The sequence below is a fragment of the Nannospalax galili genome, unplaced genomic scaffold (genome assembly GCF_000622305.1).
Source record: "Nannospalax galili isolate Female #2095 unplaced genomic scaffold, S.galili_v1.0 scaffold1907, whole genome shotgun sequence".
In the NCBI taxonomy this organism is placed as follows: Eukaryota; Metazoa; Chordata; class Mammalia; order Rodentia; family Spalacidae; genus Nannospalax; species Nannospalax galili.
Window position 1 is genome coordinate 303,132 of NW_008357032.1, and position 22,803 is coordinate 325,934.

Genomic DNA, 22,803 nt, shown 5'->3' on the forward strand with positions numbered 1-22,803 from the left:
ATCACCATCACTCCAGTACCATCATCATCACACTTACCACACCACCCTATTAAATAATGTTGCTTCTTGTGTTTCTCTTTGCAAGCAGACCAGGCTTGAACTTAGCGTTCTCTGCTTCCATCATCCTATGTATTGTCAGACTCTGTACAGGACCTGTAAGCACCTAACATACTGTACACTGTTTATAGACCCTATCCACAGCACCTAACATACTGTACATTGTTTATAGACCCTTTCCACTAGGAGGTACATTCTGTTGGAGGCAAAGGACATCTCAAGCCTTTTTTGGTGCTATATTCTAAGCATCTCAAGCAGCACACAGTACGCAGTCAGTGTTCCCAATAGTGCACATGCCTGGGCAGGTTAATGTCACTGGAGATGGAATATTTGTTTTTTCCAAAAAATTATGTTTTGCACTGATGATTTTAAAGTTTTCAAAGATGTAACTGTCAATGATCTTTAGTCAGGCTGGTATCTCAATCTCTTGATAGGGTAAATCAATCAATAGAAGACACCCCAATTCAAAAGAATCTATCATCTGTCTATCTATCTATCTATCTATCTATCTATCTATCTATCTATCTATCTATCATCTATGTATCTCTCTATCTCTCTATATTTTGGTCTTTTTGAGACAGGGTCTCCCTGTAGCCCCAGCTGGCCAGGAACTTGCTATGTAGGCCAGGCTGGCCTTGAACTCACAGAGATCCGCCTGCATCTGCCTCCCAAGTGCTGGGATTAAAGGCATGCGCCACCACACCCAGCTCAATTCAAAAGAACATTAAGCAGACTTCTTAGCTTTGTATTCTTGTAATTCTTGTAAAAGCAGACCAACAAAAGAAATATGTCAAGTTCAACACTAACCAGGTCACACTTTATTGTCACACCCTTTGGTCCTTCCCACTTCTTTAAGTGAACACAAGTACACTGCGATTATTTTGGTACCCTGTTCTGACATCCAACTACAAGTTATTCTTACATCAGTGCTGAAAGCATTTAGCCAATATACATGAAAATTAAACTCCGAAATGACTAACAATTATGAAATATGAATATATCAAATTTTATTTTTCAGTTCTTTAAGTTCTTGAGCTTTATTTTAAAAAAGAAGAGAGAAAAGAAAAGAAAGAAGAGAAAGGTCAAAGAAGAGGCCCAGCGTTCCAGCTTGGGTATTTGTGTCCTCTGTATTTCTCAGACATAGTTTGATACCCACAAGATGCCAAGATTTAAACATCCACCCACAGTGATTTACTGATGAGCATATGGCATAATTCAGACCAACGGGAAGAGAACTGCTATGTGTGCAGGAACCAGAAAAGGAGCTAGAAGCAGGAGAGCCCAGGAGCCTGGAGATTATTCCAGTGGCTCACCCAAGCCTCACCTGAACCTGAGCACACCTCTGTCATTCTCAGTTACAGGAAACAATAAAAGCTTTTTATTTTGTGATGTTACAGCCAACTTCTTTCCAGTACTTCAAATATAAGGAATCCTTACCACTAGACTTCCCACAGATGCAAAAATACCAATTTATGTTTCAAGCACAAGACACCTAATAACTTCTTCCACTTGTTTTATCTGTATCTACAAACGAAAGCGGCATATGGGAAGTCATTGTTTAGCTTTTTGCCTGTCATATATGGGTCAATATTCATGAATTTAAAATCTAAAAATTAGATTATTATGAACATTTGGTGATCATGGGAATATAAATACTCCATTGGGTGTAGGTATATGGAACAGACAGGCAAAGACCCTAAAGATACAATATACTGGTCTCTTAGTGAAGTGTTCTTTGTTATCTTGGGTAATGAACATATACTAATAAAATGTTGTCACTACAATCATATTTAGCCTTCTTCAATTAATCACAGATAGGAGTTTATAACAACATCTGTAATTTTAACATAAAGAATTAACATCTTAGTGTTCCACCCCTAGGGTTACTCAAAATGCTTGGACATAAAGGGTTGGCAGAAATACCTGTATGTTAAATGAAATTAGGACTAAGTTTGCATGTTTCATATACACACGTAAACACACACACACACACACACACACACACACACACGAAGAGACAGGATTTAAGAATACCTCTGCAGGGTTAGTGAGATGGCTTAGGAGGTAAAGGAGCTTTCTGCCAAGCCTAACTACCTGAGTTTCATCCCTGGAATTTACATAGTGAAAGGAGAAAACTGACTTCTCCATGTTGTCCTCTGATCTGCACACATACAGTATGGCATGTGTGTGTGCACATGCATGCACATACACACACAGATAAATAAACGTATTTTAGAAAGAATACCTTTGTGATCACAAGGAGAGAAAGCGTCTTCTACAATTATGTTTTAGTTAATATGAAACCAAACACTCACATAAAAATTTAAAACTATTACATGATCCTTTGAGGCACTGATTGTAGCTTGCCTTCCAAAAATGATATAGCCCAGTGTACTTAGTTATTCAATAAGTTTTTTTTTATTTCTTTGGAGAACTAGAGACTGAACCCAGGATGCACTAAATTACAGCACAAGACCATTACTTTTTAATCTTTTTACAGGTGAAATTTTAAGGTGGGGACTTTACACAGTAGAGGAATAAAATCTATTATGTCAACAACACCACACTGCAGTGAGTGACATCACTCATATAACTATCTATTGACCACATTTGCTTCTCCATTCAGGAGTAACTGAAGACGAGAAAGGTGAAATATTGGGCTACAGAATTGTCTCAGTGGTTAAGAGCACTGGCTGCTCTTGCAGAGGACCTAGGTTTGATTCCCAGCACCACATGATGGCTAACAGCTCTCCATGACTCCAGTTCTAGGAGAATCCAACGCCCTTTTCTGACCTCCATGGGCATTGTATGACATGAGTGCACTTACATACATGCAGGCAATATACTCATACACATACAATAAAAATAATAAATAAAATATTTTTTAAAAAGGTGAAACATTAAGAATCGGATCATAGCGCTAGGGATGTAGGTCAGCAGTATACTGCTTGCCTAGCATGTGCAAGGCTCTTGGGCTAAAAGAAATCAGATTGTATCAGAAAGTGTATAATAAATCAAATAGCAAGATGTAATAATTCACAATGGCCAAGAAAATGTAGGTTTATATGAAATGATACAGGGCATAAAGTCCAAGAAACAAAAATAGAGAGCAAATATTAATGGCACAGAAAGATTGAAAAACTACAAATAAGCTAGTTTTATTGTCAACATAATAATTCATAAGATTTGAGTGTATTCTGAAGAACAGAAGAGGTAAGCTAAGTTAAATGAGGTAGTATTTTACATTTGAGATAGTGCACTCATGGGAAAAATAACTTTAAAAAAAATGGTGCAAATCACACTTAAGGTAAAACTTCTTTTCTTGGGACTGGGAATGTAGCTCAGTGTCCGTGCATGCTCAGGAGATTGAGGCCTCAGAGTCAACTCCACCACCAAACTAAAATTCATTATCTGGCAAATTCTAATCTGGTATTTCAGGAAAAAGGGACTTTGAAGGAAGCAGGCAACACATGGTGCTCCTTATGCACGGGGAACTGACTTCTCCATTTTAATGGATAGGATCAAAGGGGCGTTTATCAGGCAGTCAAAAGGAGTTTGATGGACAGAGGATGGCTGGATTAAAACCATTCTTCTCCTTGAGGGATTTTTGTGTTTTTTTAAAACATAAACTCAGATAAAGCAGGACATGATTCAAACACAGGAGAGCAACAGTGATGGTATATTTACATATTCTGCCCTGAAGAAATTAAATAATAATTTTCCTCTGATTCTTACAGTGGCATCATCTTGATGTTTTATATGCATTTAAGTAAGGTGTAAAATGCATGGTCACAGAGATATTATCCAGTTGGGGAAGGTGAGAAATAAATGTTTGCAGAAGTTAACAAATACTGCAGCATAAAGTACTCCATGAACAATTCATGATTTTTTTCAATTAGTTTTAAATTAGTTTATAAGAAAAAGATCACCAAAGATAAGGAAACAAACAATTATCAGAGGCAAAGCAAGAAAATTATTGATGACTAGTTTCCAGATGTCCCACAAGGATAACAGCTGCACTGACTCCCCACCACTGACAAAGAAATGTTTGCAGTATTTGATCCTAATAACAGCAAATTTCAAAATACCTAAAATAAGAGTAGGTTTATATTCAGCATGATATATTTATGGATTTTTTTAAGTCCAAACTGTTTCCTTGGGGTCATCTAACCACTTTTAGCCTTCATATTCTTTCTGTTCCTTCTTCTGCAATGATCCCTGAGCCTTGGGAGGCAGAAGTTTGATACAGGTGTCCTTTTCAGGAATATGTACCCTGCAATCTCTTTTTCTTTGCAAAAAATCAATAAAAGATACCCTCTTGAAACATTCAAATACTAAGGTTTATGATCAATACTTAAATTAGCCAAATAACTTTATCATTATTTTAACTAATTTTATTAATATATAAATGTTATTGTCTATAACGAGTATTAAATTCTATCAGTATTAAAATGTTTTATTAGAATAAAATAATTTTTATGATTACTGAATCTTAAAACTATTAAAATATTAACTTTACATCATGAACCCCAAACAGTTCCCACTGTTATTCTGTTTCCTTCTGTTCCACCAGATCAAAAACTCCACCACCATTAGAGTTTGAATGTGGAATGTCCCCCACAGGCTCATGAGTCACAGCCTGGGTCCCCAGGTGATGGTACTATTTTGGGAGGTGGCAGAAATTTTAGAAGGTCGGGCTGAGTGGGATGAAGTATGTCACTGGGTGTGGACCTAGAAGGAGATCTCCTTCCTGACTGTCCCTATTGTTGTCTCTCTTATCCCTGGCCACCATTATAATTCTGCTTCTCCTCAGATCTGAAGCAATGGATCCAGCTGCCCTTGGACTGAATTATCTGAATTCATGAACCAAAATAAAGCTTTCCTCCTTTTTTGGGTGTTTTATCACATATGCTGTCACAGAGACATATGCTGACAACACCCACATGCTGTGCAGTGAACTGAGCATTCAATAACCAGTATTGAAAAAGGCTGGCACATGAGATAGAGTATCTCTCAAGGCTGAGGAACAGCAAACTTTCTGGAAAGGGATAGTAAGTGATTCTCTTCATATGCTTTGGTGACCATAGGGCCTGTCCCAATTACTCAACTGTTTCTAAATAAATGAAGAGGAATAGTTGTGTTCTAGTCATTCTGAAATTAATTTCAAATGATTTTCATGTGTCATAAAATATTATTTTTCTTTTTTTTCATTCATTTAAACATGTTAGAGCCACCCTGGGCTTTCATTTACCAACTGATACCTGTGCTGAGTGTACAACTGGTTCTTATGACCACACCACATCAAGAATTTAATAGGTTGAAGAGTTTTCATAACTTTAAAAATGTATCTCTGAATGACACACCTCATCCTTCTGTAAAGGACTTCAAATGCAGTCAAGTGGCTGCTGAGACCCTGTAAGACAGCTCACTCACAGTCATACACACATGGTGACCTGCCTCTCACAGCAACATAGACATCGGATGCCATGCCGTAGGCAGCCCACTTCATACTGCTGACCAGTTACTGTTAATTGCTGAGGAATAGTCTCTAGATGTTTACCAAAATATTTTTAATGCACTGACAACTAAAATAAAATATTACCAGACAATGAGTGCCAATAATAAACTTAATTTCAAAAGACCAATACAAAAGCCATTAGATAGTCATTCTTGATTACTTAATTTACTGTTTGCCAATAATTTCACTAATGTAGGTTAATGAGTTTTCCATTTTGCACATATAAAACCTATCAGGTTAGATGATGCTGACTCCTCTAAAACTCCTTAATGGGAAATAAAGCAGATCTTTAAAAAAAACTGTAATAACATATTAACTGTTATTTCATGCCCTATATCCAAGAAGAGATTTGTCCTCATAAAATAAGAGGCATGGAGTTAAGGCAAGTAAAAGCATTCCAAGTTTGCTATTAGCTTCCTCATTTTAGGTCAGTCATTTAGTGCCCATCTATCTATCCAGAACAGAAAATAATTGAGCAAATTATCCTGAAACCACTTTATGGGGCTCTGAGAGATCTACTGTAACTTTATGAACTGAGTTTATAAGGTTACAAATCCCAAACTGCTAATTCCTCCAAGGTACCATGCATACTCAGAGAATTTATTCCCATTGACTTGTACATAGTCTCCCATGTACCATAATTATATACAAAGATAATAAATTCGAATGCCTTTTCAATAAACCTTAAGATTTTTTTCAAGAAAATATGGCCTAACTCAATGCAAAATTCAGATAATGTCAAAATGTATCCAATCTAAAAACTGACCAACTGATAATTATCTTCCTCAATACATTAACAATAAAAATAGCCACTGATTACACTTTGTTATATATTAGTTACTGTGTGACTTATGTTCGAGTCCCACAAGAATTTAATAATGTAAGTGTAATTCTCATAGTTTAAGTCATGCAGATATAAATTTTGAGAGATGATATAACTTGCCCAAGCTCACATTGCTGATGAAGATGCTGACTGACATGAAGACCACATTTTGAGACAACCATGTTTTAGACACAACCTTCCTTGCAGTCACCTGACATGCAAAATGTCATGGCCATGACATTAACGCCTCTTTAAAAAACCTTCTTATAGTGCTCCTTTCGGCAGCATGTATACTAAAATTGGAACAATACAGAGAAGATTGGCATGGCCCCTGTGAAATGATGACAAATTCATGCAGCGTTCCATATTTTTACATCCCTCTGCTTCCCTGGGCTGCACAACCTGCCAGCCTCTTTCCTGGACACTGGGGCTGACCTCTCAGTCCAGAACTACCACTGCTTTCTGATTCCTTGCATCCAGAAGAACCCAACTCATTCTAGCAGTCACCAGGAGCCCTCTGGGTCTGGTCACACCCTCACCTCCCTCTGCTTCCCTGGACTGCACAACCCACCAGACTCTTTCCTGGACACAAGGGCTGACCGCTCAGCTTCCGGATCCTGATCCTTTGCATCCAGACCAACCCAGTTCCTCCCTGCAGTCCCCAGGAGCCCTTAGGGCCTCTTCCTGCCCATCTCCCTTTGCATCTCTGGGTGACATAGCCACCAGCTGTCCCAGACCAGCATCTTTCTTGGGCCCTGCTCCCAGGCAAGTCCAACCCCCCAAACTCTCCTGAGGGCAACATCTTTCTTGGAGGGATCCAGACCTTAGGAGAAAGCCTGAGAGTATCTGATCTTCATCTGACTTGGGCCTCTGTGAAACTCCTGAAGACAAAAGCAATCTGGCTATTCCAATAAAAAAAACAATAACATATAACTATATTAATTCAATTGTGAACCTAGAAACTTGCACCCACTTATGAAAGAGATACACTGTCGCTCTAGAGTGTGTTACTGAATATGTTAAAGGTGTAGTGAAAAGCTTCTAATGATGTAGTTTTAAAAATTTTAAGAAGTATAATGATTAAAAAATAATTCTTCAAAGCATAAAAATTTGCTCCTTAATAATTAGTAGATAAGAAAAACATTATCACTGAAACCTGATGACTTTACATCCATGCTCAGATGTGAAGGAGCTCAGAAACTAACAGATTGTGACTAGCAATAATCTCATATATAGAGATTAGAAACACATGTGCAAACATCTTAATGTCAATTGCATTAAAATGAATTTTTCTATATGAAACTGTAATAATAATGAAATGGAGATCTTTTTTAAAGGTTAAAACCTCATTTAATTTTATGTCTTATAGGGTTTATACTAAGTAACAATGAGTACAATATTGTATAACTGTAATAATTCAACTGTAAACCTAAAAATGTTCAGCCAATTTTGTAAGAGATATATCCTAGATCAGAAAATTTTTATTGAATATGTCAATACTGATGTAATGAAATGCTTCTTATAAGTATATGGTTATTAAATAATTTTAAAAAATAAAAAGAAGCTCGGCATGCTGGCGCATGCCTTTAATCCCAGCACTCCTGAGGCAGAGGAAGGCGGATTTCAGTGAGTTCAAGGCCACGCTGGTCTACACAGTGAGTTTCAGGACAGCTGGGACTATAGAGAGACCCTGTCTCAAAAAGATAAAAAAATAAATAAATAAAAGTGAGAACCAGAAACTTAGACCAACCTACGAGCTTTTCATGCCCCAAAAGTAAACCACAAAGGCACATAAAGTTTAAAAAAAGAAGCAGATCTAAACTTGAAGGCTTGAGTCTCACACAAGAATCAGAAACTACAAAAGAAATTCACATGTCAAAATCACAGAGAAAAAAATAATAACATGAAAAACCAAAATAACATATCCCCACCAAATACCAATAGGCCTCTAGAGGAGTACAATGAGAATGCCTTAGAGATAATGCAAGACAGGGACCTCAAACAATTATAAACATGATAAAAAATTCAGTGAATTTAAAGAACTAAAAGAAATCAAAGAAATGAAGGAAGCTAGGGATAAACTTCTGAATGAATTCAGAAAAGAACTAGAAATATTGAAGACTACTCAGGCTGAAATGAAGAAGGAAGTGAAACACTCAATGAGCCAATTAGAAACAACAGGAGAAAGCCTTGCCAATAGAATGAATGAAATGGAAAAAAGAATATCAAGACTGGAAGATAAAGTGGACGAACTAGACCAAGCGAAGATTATGAAAAATTTAAGAAAGCACAAGAATGGAATATGCAGGAATTGTGTGCCACCATAAAAAGACCAAACTTACGAATCACAGGCACACAGGAAGGAGAAGAATCCCAAGATAATGGCACGGACCAGATCTTCAACAGGTTCGTGGAAAAAATACCCCAAAATTAAATAAAGACATGCCCATACAAATACAAGAAGCATATAGAACTATAAAGAAAAACAACTTAGGATTACAGCTGACTTTTCAGTGAAAACTATGAAAGACAAAAGACCCTGGACCAAAGTATTCCCAGTTTTAAATGATCACAGATGCCGAACCAGATTACTATACCCAGCCCAAATGTCTATTACAGTTAAAGAGGAAAGGAATATCTTCCATGACATATATAGGCTGAAGGAATTTATGTCCACAAAACCAGCCCTTCAGAGAGTTCTGGAAGCAATACAAAGACCTAAAGAAAGGAATGACTATACAAAAGGCATTGTGGAAAGAAATTCAAAGCAGGTAAAACTGTGGAAAATTACAGCTATATCAAGAATGTAAACAGAAATAAAAATGAGAGGATTCAATACATATCTTTCATTAATAACTTTAAATATTAATGGATTGAACTCCCCAGTCAAAAGACACAGACTAGGTGAATAGATTAAGAAACAAAACCCATCTTTTTGTTGTCTGCAAGAAACTCATCTCACTTTCAAGGACAGACACTACCTTAAAGTGAAAGGATGGAAAAAATATACCATGTGAACAGAATTAAGAGAAAACCAGGTATTGAAATTCTAATATCTGACAAAATAGACTTTAAACTAAAACTAACCAAAAGAGACAAAGAGGGCTACTTCATTCTGATCAAAGGAACAAAAAAAAACAAGAAGATATTACAATCATGAGCATATATTCACCGAACTCTGGTGCAACCAAATTCATAAAAGCAATACTACAGGACTCTAAGACCCAGATTAATCCCAACTCATTAATAGTAGGGGACATCAATACCCTACTGTCTCCATTAGATAGGTCAACAGGGCAGAGAGTTAACAGAGAGACATCTGAATTAAACAATACCATATATCAAATGGACCTAACAGACATCTACAGAGTATTCCACCCAAGCACCAAAGGACATTCTTTCTATTTAGTGCCCCATGGAACATTCTCCAAAATAGACCAGACACTGGGCACAAAACAAGCCTCAATAAATATTAAAAGATTGAAATAATTCCATGCATTTTATCAGACCACAATGAAATAAAGCTTAAAATCACCACCGAAAGAAGCCCTAGTCCCACATGAACACATGGAGATTAAACAACACACTCCTGAATGATGACTGGGTCAAAGGAGAAATTAAGAAAGAAATGAAAGTATTCCTGGAACTAAATGAAAAGGACAATACAACACAAAAAAAAAATCTCTGGGACATGCTGAAAGCTGTCCTTAGAGGGAAGTTTATAGCTGTAAGTGCCTACATTAAAAAATTGGAAAGAACACAAATAAATGATTTACATTGCAACTCAAGACACCTGGAAAGCAACATTTGAAACCCAAACCCAGAAGACAAAAAGAAATAACAAAAATCAGGGCAGAAATTAATGAAATCGAAACAAAGAAAACAATATACAAAGAATCAACGAATCCAAGAGGTGGTTATTTGAAAAGATAAACAAGATTGGCAGACCACTAGCCCAGATAACCAAAAGATAGAAAGAGCACCTCCAAATCAACAAAATCAGAGATGAAAGGGGAAATATCACAACAGACACCAGAAAGATACAGAACATTTAGGGACTACTTTAAAAACCTATATGCTACTAAATTTGAAAACCTAAAAGAAATGGACAGATATGTAAGGCATGGGAACCACCAAAACTAAACCAAGAAGAGATTAACAGCTTAAACAGACCTATAACACAAAAAGAAATTGAAACAGTAATTTGAAACCTCCCGACTAAAAAAAGCCCAGAACCAGGTGGATTTACCGCAGAATTCTATCAGACATTTAAAGAAGATCTACATCCAATACTACTTAATTTATTCAAAAAACTAAAAATGGAGGGAGAACTCAAATGCCTTCTATGAAGCCAGCATCACTCTAATACCAAAGCCTGATAAAGATACAATCAAAAAAGAAAACTATAGAACCATATCCTTAATGAACATAGATGCAAAAATTCTCAACAAAATACTTGCAAACCACATAGAGACACACATCAAGAAGTTCATCCACCATGATCAAGTTAGCTTTATTCCAGAGATGCAGGGATGTTGAGTTCAATATATGTAAGTCAATAAACATCATAAATCATATAAATGGGCTCAAACACAAGAATCACATGGTCGTCTTAATAGATGCAGAGAAGGCCTTTGACAAAACTCAACATGCATACATGTTCAAAGTCCTAGAGGCAATTGGACTGGAGGGAACATACCTCAACATAATTAAAGCCATTTACAACAAACCCACAGAGAACAACACTCTAAATGGAGAAAAACTGGAAGCATTTCCATTGAAATCAGGAACCAGATGAGGCTGTCCACTATCTCCACTTCTCTTTAACATAGTGCTTGAAACTCTTGCAAGAGCAATAAGACAAGAGCAGGAAATGAAAGGAGTAATAATGGGAAAAGAATAGATCAAATTATCCCTCTTAGCAGATGATATGATATTACATCTAAGAGATGCCAAAAATTCTACCAGAAAACCCCTAGAAATTATTAACATGTTCAGTAAAGTGGCAGATTACAAAATTAACCTACAAAATTCTGTAACCTTTCTGTACACCAATAACAAGCAATCAGAGAAGGAGTACATGGAAACACTCCCCTTCACAATAGATGCAAAAAAAATATCTCTTGGAATAAACATGCCTAACCAAAGATATTAAAGATGTGTACAATGAAAATTTTAAATCTTCAAAGAAAGAGATTGAGGAAGACATCAGAAGATGGAAGGGTCTCCCATGTCCATGGACTGGAAGAATTAATATTGTGAAAATGATCATCCTACCAAAAGCCATTTATAGATTCAATGAAATGTCAATGAAAATCCCCATGACATTTTTCACAGAATTGGAGAAAACCATCCTAAGATTCATATGGAAGCACACATGGCCTCAGATAGTCAAAGCAATGCTGAGCACTGAGACCAATTCCAGGGGGATTACTATACCAGATTTTAAGCTGTTTTACAGAGCTATAGTCATAAAAACAACATGGTACTGGCACAAAAATAGACCCATAGATGAATGGAATAAAATCGAAGACCCAAATATGAATACATGCAATTTAAGACACCTGATATTTGACAAAGGGGCCAAGAAGATTAACTGGAGGAAAGACAGCACGTTCGGCAAGCGGTGCTGGCAAAACTGGATCTCCACCTGTAGAAGAATGAAACTAAACCCCTATCTTTCACCCTGCACAAAAGTCAGTTCCAAATGGATCAAAGACATGAATGTAAAGCCTGAAACTCTGAAACTGTTAGAAGAAAACATTGGGAAAAACCTACAAATATAGGCGTAGGAAAGGATTTTCTAAACCGGCATCAAATGCTCAGGAAACAAGGTCAAGAATCAACAAATGGGACCTCATTAAACTAAAAAGCTTCTGTACATCAAATGAGGCAACCAGGGAAGCGAAGAGAAAACCCACAGAATGGGAGAAAATCTTCACCAGAGACACATCTGACAGAGGTGTAACATCCATAACATACAACGAACTCAAAAAAACAGAATCAAGACAAGAAGCAACCCAATTAAAGGTTGGGCTAAAGAGCTGAAGAGAGAGTTCTCATAAGACGAAGTAAAGATGGCTAAGAAGCATCATAAAAGATGTTCAACATCACTAATAATCAGGGAAATGTAAATTAAAACCACTTTAAGATTTCATCTTAACCCAGTTAGACTGGCTAAGATCAAGAGAACAAATGATACCAAACGTTGGAGAGCATGTGGGGAAAGGGGAGCCCTCATCCACTGCTGGTGGGGCTGCAAACTGGTTCAACTCCTATGGAAAGCAGTGTGGAGAACTCTTTAAAAACTATACATGAACCTACCATTTGACCCAGTTATACCACTCCTTGGCATATACCCAAAGAACTCATCATATTGCAGAAACACTTGTACATTCATGTTTGTTGCTGCTCTTTTCACAATAGCTAAAAGATGAAAGCAACCTAAGCGTCCCTCAATTGACGAGTAGATAATGAAAATGTGGTTCATTTATACGATGGAGTTTTACTTAGCAGTAAAGAAAGATGAAATCATGAAATGTGCAGGTAAATGGATGGAATTAGAAAACTGTTATACTAAGTGAAGTAACACAGACGCAGAAAAAAAAATCGACCTATGTTCTCCCTCATATGTGGATCCTAGAACCCAACCCTGATAAGTGAGTATGTACCCAGACATAACTACAGGATCTGGGATAATTGAAAGGAACCAGGGAGGTAAAGTAATAGAAAGAACCTGAAAGAGAAGAACAGTAGTAAACAGGCGTTAATAAGGAGATATGGATAAAAATTGGGTTAGTTGAAGGGAGGGGGGAAGGAAGGGTATACAAGGAACCTAGGGGATAAAGGGACAGAAGGAGCTCAAGAGAGGTAGGACCATAGGAGAAGGGTATTATTAAGGGAGAAAAGGGAAAAATGGGGGCACCTCAATTGGGGAAACCATGATGGAGGGGTTAGACAATGTGAGAGATAACCAATGCCTAGCTAGTTTTGAAAACCAGAGGGACCCATATAAGTCCAACAACCTACTTTAAATTATACATACCAGATCAAGAAATATGTCCAGGCAAGGTTTATCTGAGAACAATTGGTCTTTGCCCAAGATTTATCTACATGGCACACAGTAATTAAAAGTACCAGACTGGTGGAACTAACCTTCTTGGGTGTTTAACAGATATACTTTGAGGTCTATAATAATTTGGTCAGATGGACATAATGGACAGTTTTTGCTCCTTGCCCTCCTAGGTCGACTAGTTCCAGGGGACTATGAGCATCTCTCAAAATGTCCTGTAATTGTAGTTGGGTCACCTGTTCTCTTGATCAATGAGGCAGAGAAGTCCCCACCAGATGGACTTGAACCAGTGTCCAGTCTATAAAGAGGAGGGTAAACACAGAGGAATCGTTTCCTCCATGCTTCCAAGTGAAGCCAACCATGGTCAAGCAGGACCTTTGTCTTATATTCACATAGGCGGAACTATTAAAGGAAAGGAGCCAGGGGTTCCTCCCAAGACTATGTGGCCCCTGAGGAACAGATCCTCAAATGGCCTTAAGAGTAAAAACAAATTGGTTTATCTGGGCCAAGTGTATGGGCCTTAAATACCCCAAAGGAAAGTATAACCAAAGATTAAAGGGACTAATATAATTTTTTAGGAGTCCATATGTATAACTAAAGGCTGCATAACAAGCAACAATGCCAGATAAGAGATACCTTCTTTTGAGTTTTTGGCCAAGTTGGCCCAAAGGACTCCCAGATAGTACCCAGGATAGAACTGGGAAAATGAACAGCAGACCCCAATCTTATCCAAAGGAATACTGACAAGTGATTGCTGCTAGATGAGGAAGAGCTGACCTTCCTAAAACAAAGACCTCTAGATAGGCTGACTAGATTCACCAGATGGACAAGTAGTGGGGAATGGCTGGGGTGCCAACAAAACAGCAGACAGTAGCAGGGATATCAGAGTATAAGGGCTCTAGTGGGGGGAGGGAGGCTATGGGAGGGTGCCATCTGGGAAGTGGGTATATAGCTGAATAAGATGGTTTTGGATGTTCTGTGTGATATACACACATAAAAAATCAACAAATTTTAAAAAATGAAATTGAGGAGGTAGCATAAAAATTTATGTCATGTTAATTAGTAGAGGTGATAAACATTACCATTGAAATCTACCCGAAGACTTTATAGACATACACAGGTGCGAAGGATCTGAGTGCCACCGATTATGACTAGTAATAATCAGATACATACAGATGACAGACACATGCCCCAAGAGCTCAGTGTTATTAGCAAAAACAATGAGTCATTTTATAAGAAACAGTATATTTTAAAATGAAATAGAGATTTTTTTCAAGGTTAAAAACTCATTCAATTTTGTCTTACAGGGCTTATACTGAGTTCAATATTGTGTAAGTGTATTAATTCAACAGCGAACCTACAAATTTTATAGCCACTCTTGAAAGAGATGTATCTTTGCTCTGTGAACTGTTATTGAGTATGTTAAAGCTGTAATGAAATGCTTCTTCTAATAGAATAAAAAAATTTAAAAGAAAACAACCTTCTTATGATTTCTTAACTATCGAAATAACTATCATTATTTCTTAACTCTATACTATCGAACTTTTCTTTTTGATGATATGAAAACATATAAGGCTTGTACATACAAATGGATAAGTTGATGTCTCAGTGCATGTATGTATTATATAATGTTACAGATTTATCATTTTCATCCTTGCTATCTTTATGGTGAAATATTTCAAAATCTTTTCTCTCATTTTGAAATGTTCAATACATGACTGTTAGCAACAGTTACTGTACTATATAATAACACATCGGCACATCTTAACTCCAGATGAAATACAGTACTGGTCATTAACTGGGGAAAAGTCTCAGAAACCATCCTAACACTGTCAACATCTATGGGACAAGGTTTTAAATTCTAAAGATGAGTAAGAGAATGCAGCACTTGCCTTTTGCATGTTTGGTTTGTTTCCCTTAACACAGAAATCTCTAGTTTTATCAACGCTGTCACAACTGACTGGATTTCACTTTGGTAGTGGCCAAATGGCATTCTATTGTGCATATGTGCATTGCTTTCTTCACCCATTCATCAGTTAGTAGATACTTAGGATGTTTCCATTTCTGAGCCTGTGGTTACTTTTTTCTTTCGATACTAAGCACAGGGTTGATAAGCATTTCTCTCAAATATGCTCATGGCTCGTTATTTGAATTATGTTCTAGAGAAGAGATTACTAGGGAAATGATTAAAACATTACTAAGATCCTTGATCTACATCTCTAGAATATGTCTAGGAAAGTTGTACCCATGTACATCCTGTTCAAATTATGTAAGTATGATATTTAAAACAGCCATAGGAACGACATTTTATCAAGAATTTTTTTATGAATTAGTTTTGTTGGCTTATTTCATTTCTTGTTGACAATCTCTTTAAAGGAACGATGAGTTCCATGAAAGAGAAAGGACAGAGGACAGTAACTGTGGAATATGAAGAAGGGCTAGGGCATTTGTCCAAAGGAGGACCAGGCGGCTAATGGCTACTATGACAGAAGTTAATAATCCTTGGGGGTGAAGAACTTTAAAAATTGTCTTTAATGTTGGCTATGGAGACATGAAATATGGCTTCCTATTCATTCACATTAGAATGTCTATATGGATTTTTTTACAAAAAAGGTGGTCATAAGAATTTGAGTGAGTTTGGCAGTTTTAGCTCCTACACACTTGATCATTCCCAATTCACTCTGTTTCCCTGTGCCGGTAAAGGGCTCTTTCTTCTTGCATGCAAGCAGTATATATACTGAAAGATATTTTCAAGCACCTTGGCAAAATGCATCTTTTTGATTTTTAATAGATTACAAAATAATCCATTTAATGGAATTGACTGGATCTCTATAATTAGAAACTATTTCTACATTAAGGACACAGTAGGCATAGGGCAAAATAATAGATAATTGGAGACACAGATTTAAAATTAGAGCTCATATATCCTCAAGTTTTCTAACAATGGCAGTAGTTATATAAAACCAAGTGGAAGCCAAGTGATCTGTGTGTCTTGGTAGTTATGAAAGCCGTTTGTTTACCTGCAGAGATGTAATCACAAGAGAACCAATTTCTACTTGCTTTTCAATTATACACAGCATACTGTGGTAGGCTTTGAGTTCATTACCAGCCACTACAAGCATTTTTACTTACACTAAAAAGTTTTTTCTTTGTAAATCACCAAATGACATTCTAGAAACAATAATTTCTTGAACAAGAATGTCTCATGATTCAACTCTTTAAAAACTCAAAGTAGCAGGTGGCCTATAACAGCCTAGTATTCTCTATCAGGTTTTCTAGATGGTATGCAAAAGAAGAAAACTTCATTCAACTTTATGTCTTATAGGGTTTATACTGAGTTCAATATTGTATAACTGTATTAATTCAACTGTGAACCTAAAAACTTACAGCCACTTTTGAAAGAGATGTATCTTTGCTCTGGAAATTGTTATTGAATATGTTAAAACCATAATGAAATGCTTCTTCTAATCATGTGGTTATTAAATAAGTTTAAAAATAAAAAAATAAAATATTTATTATTTTTTTAAAAAGACACCCAATTTAAATCTGCAGAAATTCTGTATTTGATCCCAGATATAAAGAAATGCTAATCAAGTATCACCTCAACAGCCCTGTGTGTTATAAGACAACTTTTCCTTACAACAAGGAATTAAATGAAAGTTACAGCATTTCAAACAAGAAAATCACCTCTCTGTTAATGGAAGTCAAGTATCTTTAGAATAATATAGGGTTTTAAATGACTGATTGCTTCCCTCCTCAAAGCACAGACAGAATTCTGTGACCACAGGGGGAAAAAAAAAGTTTTCATGGCAGGCTTGCAGCTGCTGCCCTCAAAAGAGCCTACTTCAGAAGGACCTGCTGGCATTCAGAAACCTGTTCAATCAACAGTTCTCTCCAGAGACAGACAGCACTCTTTAGTAAGTAAGGGGCTGACTGTGATCAGACTTCATGCAAATAATGTGGTCTATGCTGAGCACCTATCTCTTCTGAGTTTGAAGGGCATATTATACAGAAAGCCAGAGTGCCTATGTGATGAACTTCTGGTAAACTTTTGGACAAAGTCTCTAATGACCTTCCTGATACAACACCTCATTTGTCACAGAGCGGTGTGGTGATTGAAAACCCTGAAAGTGAGGTAGAAAAACTGTATTTGATGAGGAAATGAAGGAAGAGCTGTGTTACCTTGTCCTGCACCCTGAGCCGACACATGCTACTAGTCTAAAACCATTCCTTTGAAGCACTGCACACACAGCAGAAAAAAACTGGCTCCTTCCTCAGGCTCCCCTCTAATCGTCTCCAGAAGGAGCATGATAGAGGTGGAAATGGAGCTGAAATACAGAAGATATTCATGGGCACTGATACTTGTTACCTACAAGTATTTAGCAAAGAAAGAACTGAGTAAATGAAAACTTAAATACTTGTACAGATAAAAGAAGACCCACTATAGCACTTGTTGAACACAGAATCTTTGCTTGTTCTCAGAAACCACTCCTTATGATAGAGGATTATGGCATAGAGTTTAGAGAAAAGCATGGCTCCTGGGGACACACCATCAGCTTGAGCCCTACAAATACTTCCTAGCTATGTTACCTTGGGCAAGTCACTTAGCTTTTTGCATTCTCATTTATCTGTAAGATGGAGATTAACAGCTCTAGCAAGCTGCTACATAGATCCAGGTACATTTTTACCTCTTTGGAAACCAATATGGAAGAAGAGGTGTTTCTAGGTAATAGGTAGACATTCTGGGGTGAAATACATTTGAGAACTATTAAGGTAAATTTCTACTTCTGCCAGGCTTATTTAAAATGACACTGTTCACTGTGGGGTTCCAGTAGAGACAAATGCAGTGTCAAACTTCACAAAGTCACATAACCACATAAAAGTCTCTTTTATGTGAAGTATCATGCAGGACCCATGCTTTGCTGCTCTGGTTCTAATGGAATATCCTGTTGTACATGAACTGCGCTGGGCTTCTTCCAATGTCTAAGGATGCCAAGATGAATGGCCACGAGTTTGGAGTTTCACAAGGTCACCTGTTAGCATGAATGAAGAGGGAAATCATGATAGAATTGTTTATATTAACACCACAAACAGTACAAAGGATGAAATAACTGAAACCTCTGGGTGATGAATGGAGAGGAAAGACAGAGTAGTTCTCCTCTGCATGGTGACTGAGGAAAGAGAAATAGTATACGCAATACAAGATTGAGGAGGGAAGGCAGGCATCGAGGGACCATGTGCACCTCATCTGGAAGGACATACAAGTAAAGGGCAAAGGCGCTTCCTTCCTAAATTCCTTAAGGGTGGTAAATCAATTCAAATAAAACAGATTTCAAGAAATATAGATGGCAATCAATTCAATTTGAAAGGGCCATGATTGAAGCAAGCATAGGAATTAAGGCATATTCAGAGATACTTTCACATGACGTTCCCCTGGCAGTCTCATCATCCCCTTGGTGAGATGCTAATAAAGGTTAGGCAGCCAGTTCCAGGAATGTAAAGTGAGGAACCTGTCAGTCACCATCAATGGAAGCTGCCTGTCTATAATTCCCTCAGCAACAGCTTTATATCGTAGCATATGCTAATTAGTGTTCATGCCTAAGCCTACAGATTTGCTGTGCTCAGAATTTGTTTGCCTTGTTTTGTTTCCATCTTTTTAAAAGAGATATACAAATGAATGGCATTGACCTTTGTGTTTATAATTTAGTACTCTTACATAATGGTCAATTGTGCTAATTTCTAGAGGTCCAGTTTACCATGTTCTCTAAATTAATTTGTTTTATCATGCCCAAAATTTATAGGCATGTGAGTAGGAAGAACTGAAAAGTAGATACCAGTAAGAGTGAAAATAATAATATTCATGAGATTAAAGAGATAAGTGCAGACATTTTTAACAGGAGATATTCAGTGAAATTTAAATGGAACTGGACCCAAAGCTTTGTCAAATTCAAATCATTCTAAATGATTCTGATGGTGGATTACAATTATATTTATAAATTATAGTTATGTAAATGAACTGATGAGAAATTTTTTAAAAAACCAGCATGAATGAGAAACAGACATTACAAAGCTCATAAGCAAATATTTTTAGAAGGTAAAAGAAACTACTGCCAGCTTGGAATAGCATGTTAGTATAACTGGAAGATTTCTACATATAAATCATTGTTTGAATTACTACAGGAATGCAAGAGACCAAGGGCCATAAAACATGACTGATTTTTACATGTGGCAGTAAGATTTTCATCTATGGAACAACTTAGAAATAATTTTCACAGTTCAAACAAACGTTCTATTACTTATCAAAAACTAAAAGTACGCTCTCAGGATCACTTATCTGACACATACTGACCTAGTCCCCATTTTGCTTCTTACTCTCCCCATTTCATCAGTTGGGACCAGTGCCCTCACTCTTCAATTGCAATTAAGTTACAAAGCACTGCTTAGCATCAGTAACCTATTTGTGAAAAAATCAAATATTCTACTCAATTGTCCACTAGAAACCAGTTTCTGATGACTTTTATGGAGAGTTGTATTTAAATCCAAATCTCATTTTCTAAACTATAAAGGAAACATGCTAATGTAGATACTGTGGTGTGGTGTAAACCAACTAGCCAACTTCTGTTCTCTTATTTAATTGTAGCATTTTACATTTATAAAAGGGAACACATTTTAAAAGTTTAGATGCTGAGGCTAGACAGATGGCTCACTGGCTAAGAGCACTGACTGCTTTTGCAGAGGACCCAGGTTCGATTCCCAGCATCCACATGGCAGATAAAAAACCTTCTGTAACTCCAGTTACAGGGGATCTGATGCCTTCTTCTGACTTCTGCAGGCATTGCATGGCATGGGTGCGCTTACATACATGAAGGCAATAACACTCATAACACATAAAATAAAATAAATATTTAAAACTTTAAATGTTCTTTCTATGCTTGCTGAAAATAGAGTTTAAAATTTGGTACATGACCCCAGCAGCAATACTGACAATAAGAAAAATCAATCAAGAAACATTAGTTTAATAAAAAAACATTTCTGCCTAAATAATTCATATAATTTTCTTTAAAGTAATCTTATATTTCCCAATTCAGAAAAAGATGTAAGGAAAGGCAAGAAATGACAGCCTGCCTGGATTTCTATCCTGGCTCCCTTTACTTTAGCTCCAGAACGCTCTGGTGGCCTAAAATAATCTTGTTATCTCTGCAGGAGAAAGCTGATGTTTCACATCAAGTTGGCCTTTCTGCTGGACTTACCACTTAAGATTGGCCTCGACAAGCCTTGTCTTTGCAACTGCATATCTACAGTCTAGGTGGTATGTCCCAGTATTTGTGATCACTGTCTTCTTACTGTACAATGTTCTTCCAGGACAATAAAATTAGAGATTGTACTTAGAGTCCCATTCTTGAGTTATAACTATGACCATTTTACTTTTCTGTCTAGAACATGGTGTTTGTTCATCACAAAACTTTCTGAAAAGCCCAAATACTCATTCATAACATAAAGAAACCTACATTCACTTACCTGTATCCTTGCTAAGTTCCTACTAACAACCACCTCCATTCTTCAGTGATCTATGCCAGTTCAACCCTATTTAGGTAACCGAACTATTTATCAGTCTCTTAGGTTTTAGTCATTTTGAGTCTGGCTCAATTCTCGGACCCTTTCCCTGACTGGAGAAAAGGGAATTGGAAATGTGAAGGTAAAGTCACACACAGACTCATCATACTGCTGGTGATGCCGGGACAATGCCATTCCCAAAGATGCAAATGAACCTCTGCAAGGAACAGCTGTCTGCTCCTTGGTCAGGAGCCACTGAGACTCCATTTCTTTCACAGAAAACATGGGCATTAATCATCAGGTTGTCAGAGATAAGGAGCCATTTTATTGACGTCACTGAACTTTCTGACTGATTTCTGTCATGAAATTGTGGTAAGGTACTGTTCAATTTTTTATCATGTTTTAAATGATGCTATATATTTATTATTATGTTTGTGAATTTTTTACATCTCATCCTAAATACTGACACTTATAGAAAACACTATTATTTTGTAACATTGAAAGGCATTAGCTAAATACTGCAATTAGCTCCTCGACCACCTAAATATTAAGGAAATAGGCTTTAAATTCCCTCACCTGCATTCAGTGAAGGTCCACAGGCTACCCAGCAATGGGGTAGCATACTTTCTAAAGTTCTAAGGAAACAAAATGTTTGTGCACATGATGGATGACAAAAATTCAAAGAAGGAAATAGATTATTTTAGCCTTAAATCAAGGAAACTCTGAATCACCTAGAAAATGAAAAAAATAAATAAATAAAAACAAAAGCAAACAACAAAGAAATAAACTTAAAACAAATGATTGAGGAAAGCATCATAAGAGACATTGCTCATTCTAAATTAACTGTAGTAAGCCAGGCAGGAAGGACTAAGGCAAACAGACAAAAGGGAAAGTCAAAAGGTTGTGTAGCTCCCTGCAAGAAAGACTCAATACACAAGACCTTGTATACCCTCTGCAAAGCTCAACAATGCATGGTTAATGTTGGCTCCATGATTACTTTATAATTTCAGCAGAATTTTAACACTGTAGATTTCTTCTGTAGTTTACTTTCTTCACTAGAGTCTCAGCTTTACTGAAAACATAGACCAGGTTGGTGACCAGATGCATGTAAAGGAGAAGATACCTTCCTTTCATTTGTGAAAGAGAAGCTCAAAGACTGTTCAAGTTGGAGATAATGCCTTACAGGAATCGTGTGCAACGTTGCATTAACTTGTAATTATCATCATTATTAACACTACAGCCAAATACTCTGGGTGCACCCTTTGGGCCACATTAACTATATGAAGGACACCTCTGTGCCCTCTAGGAGCATGCCCTGAAAGTTCAATAGCAGAGAGTTCAACACTCAGAACACAGGAAAAAAATGGATTAGACTCTGTCTGCCTAGAACTATGCAGTTGAGAGATGAGAAGGTATGACTAAATGTTACTTTTTTATATAATTAAAAAAATTTTAGAAGAAGCATTTCATTACAGCTTTAACATACTCAATAACAGTTTCCAGAGCAAAGATACATCTCTTTCAAAAGTGGCTATAAAATTTTTAGGTTCTCTATTGAATTAATACAGTTATATAATATTGAACTTATAGTAAATGTTACTTTTAAAACAGAATCTTAAAAATGAATGAGTTTTTAAGATTAAAAACAAGCAAAACAAGAAATACAAGAGAAATAAACTGACAGTATTAACTGAAAATTTTCCTTTACCACTGACCCTCAATTTTAATGCATCCAGAAATCTTTAATAAGCTGGCTTCCCTCATTTATACATCCTGTAC

The 22,803-nt window shown here is 36.7% G+C and overlaps 1 protein-coding gene and 1 non-coding gene across 9 annotated transcripts in view; one reads left to right on the forward strand and one right to left on the reverse strand.

Moving 5' to 3' along the window:
- The window catches only part of Tpk1 (thiamin pyrophosphokinase 1), a 372,724-nt gene that overhangs the window by 177,704 nt on the left and 172,217 nt on the right, over positions 1–22,803 (reverse strand). The window lies entirely within an intron of this gene.
- LOC115067907 lies at positions 6,668–6,770 on the forward strand. Its single transcript, XR_003847262.1, has one exon. It is a non-coding gene; the product is annotated as a U6 spliceosomal RNA (small nuclear RNA).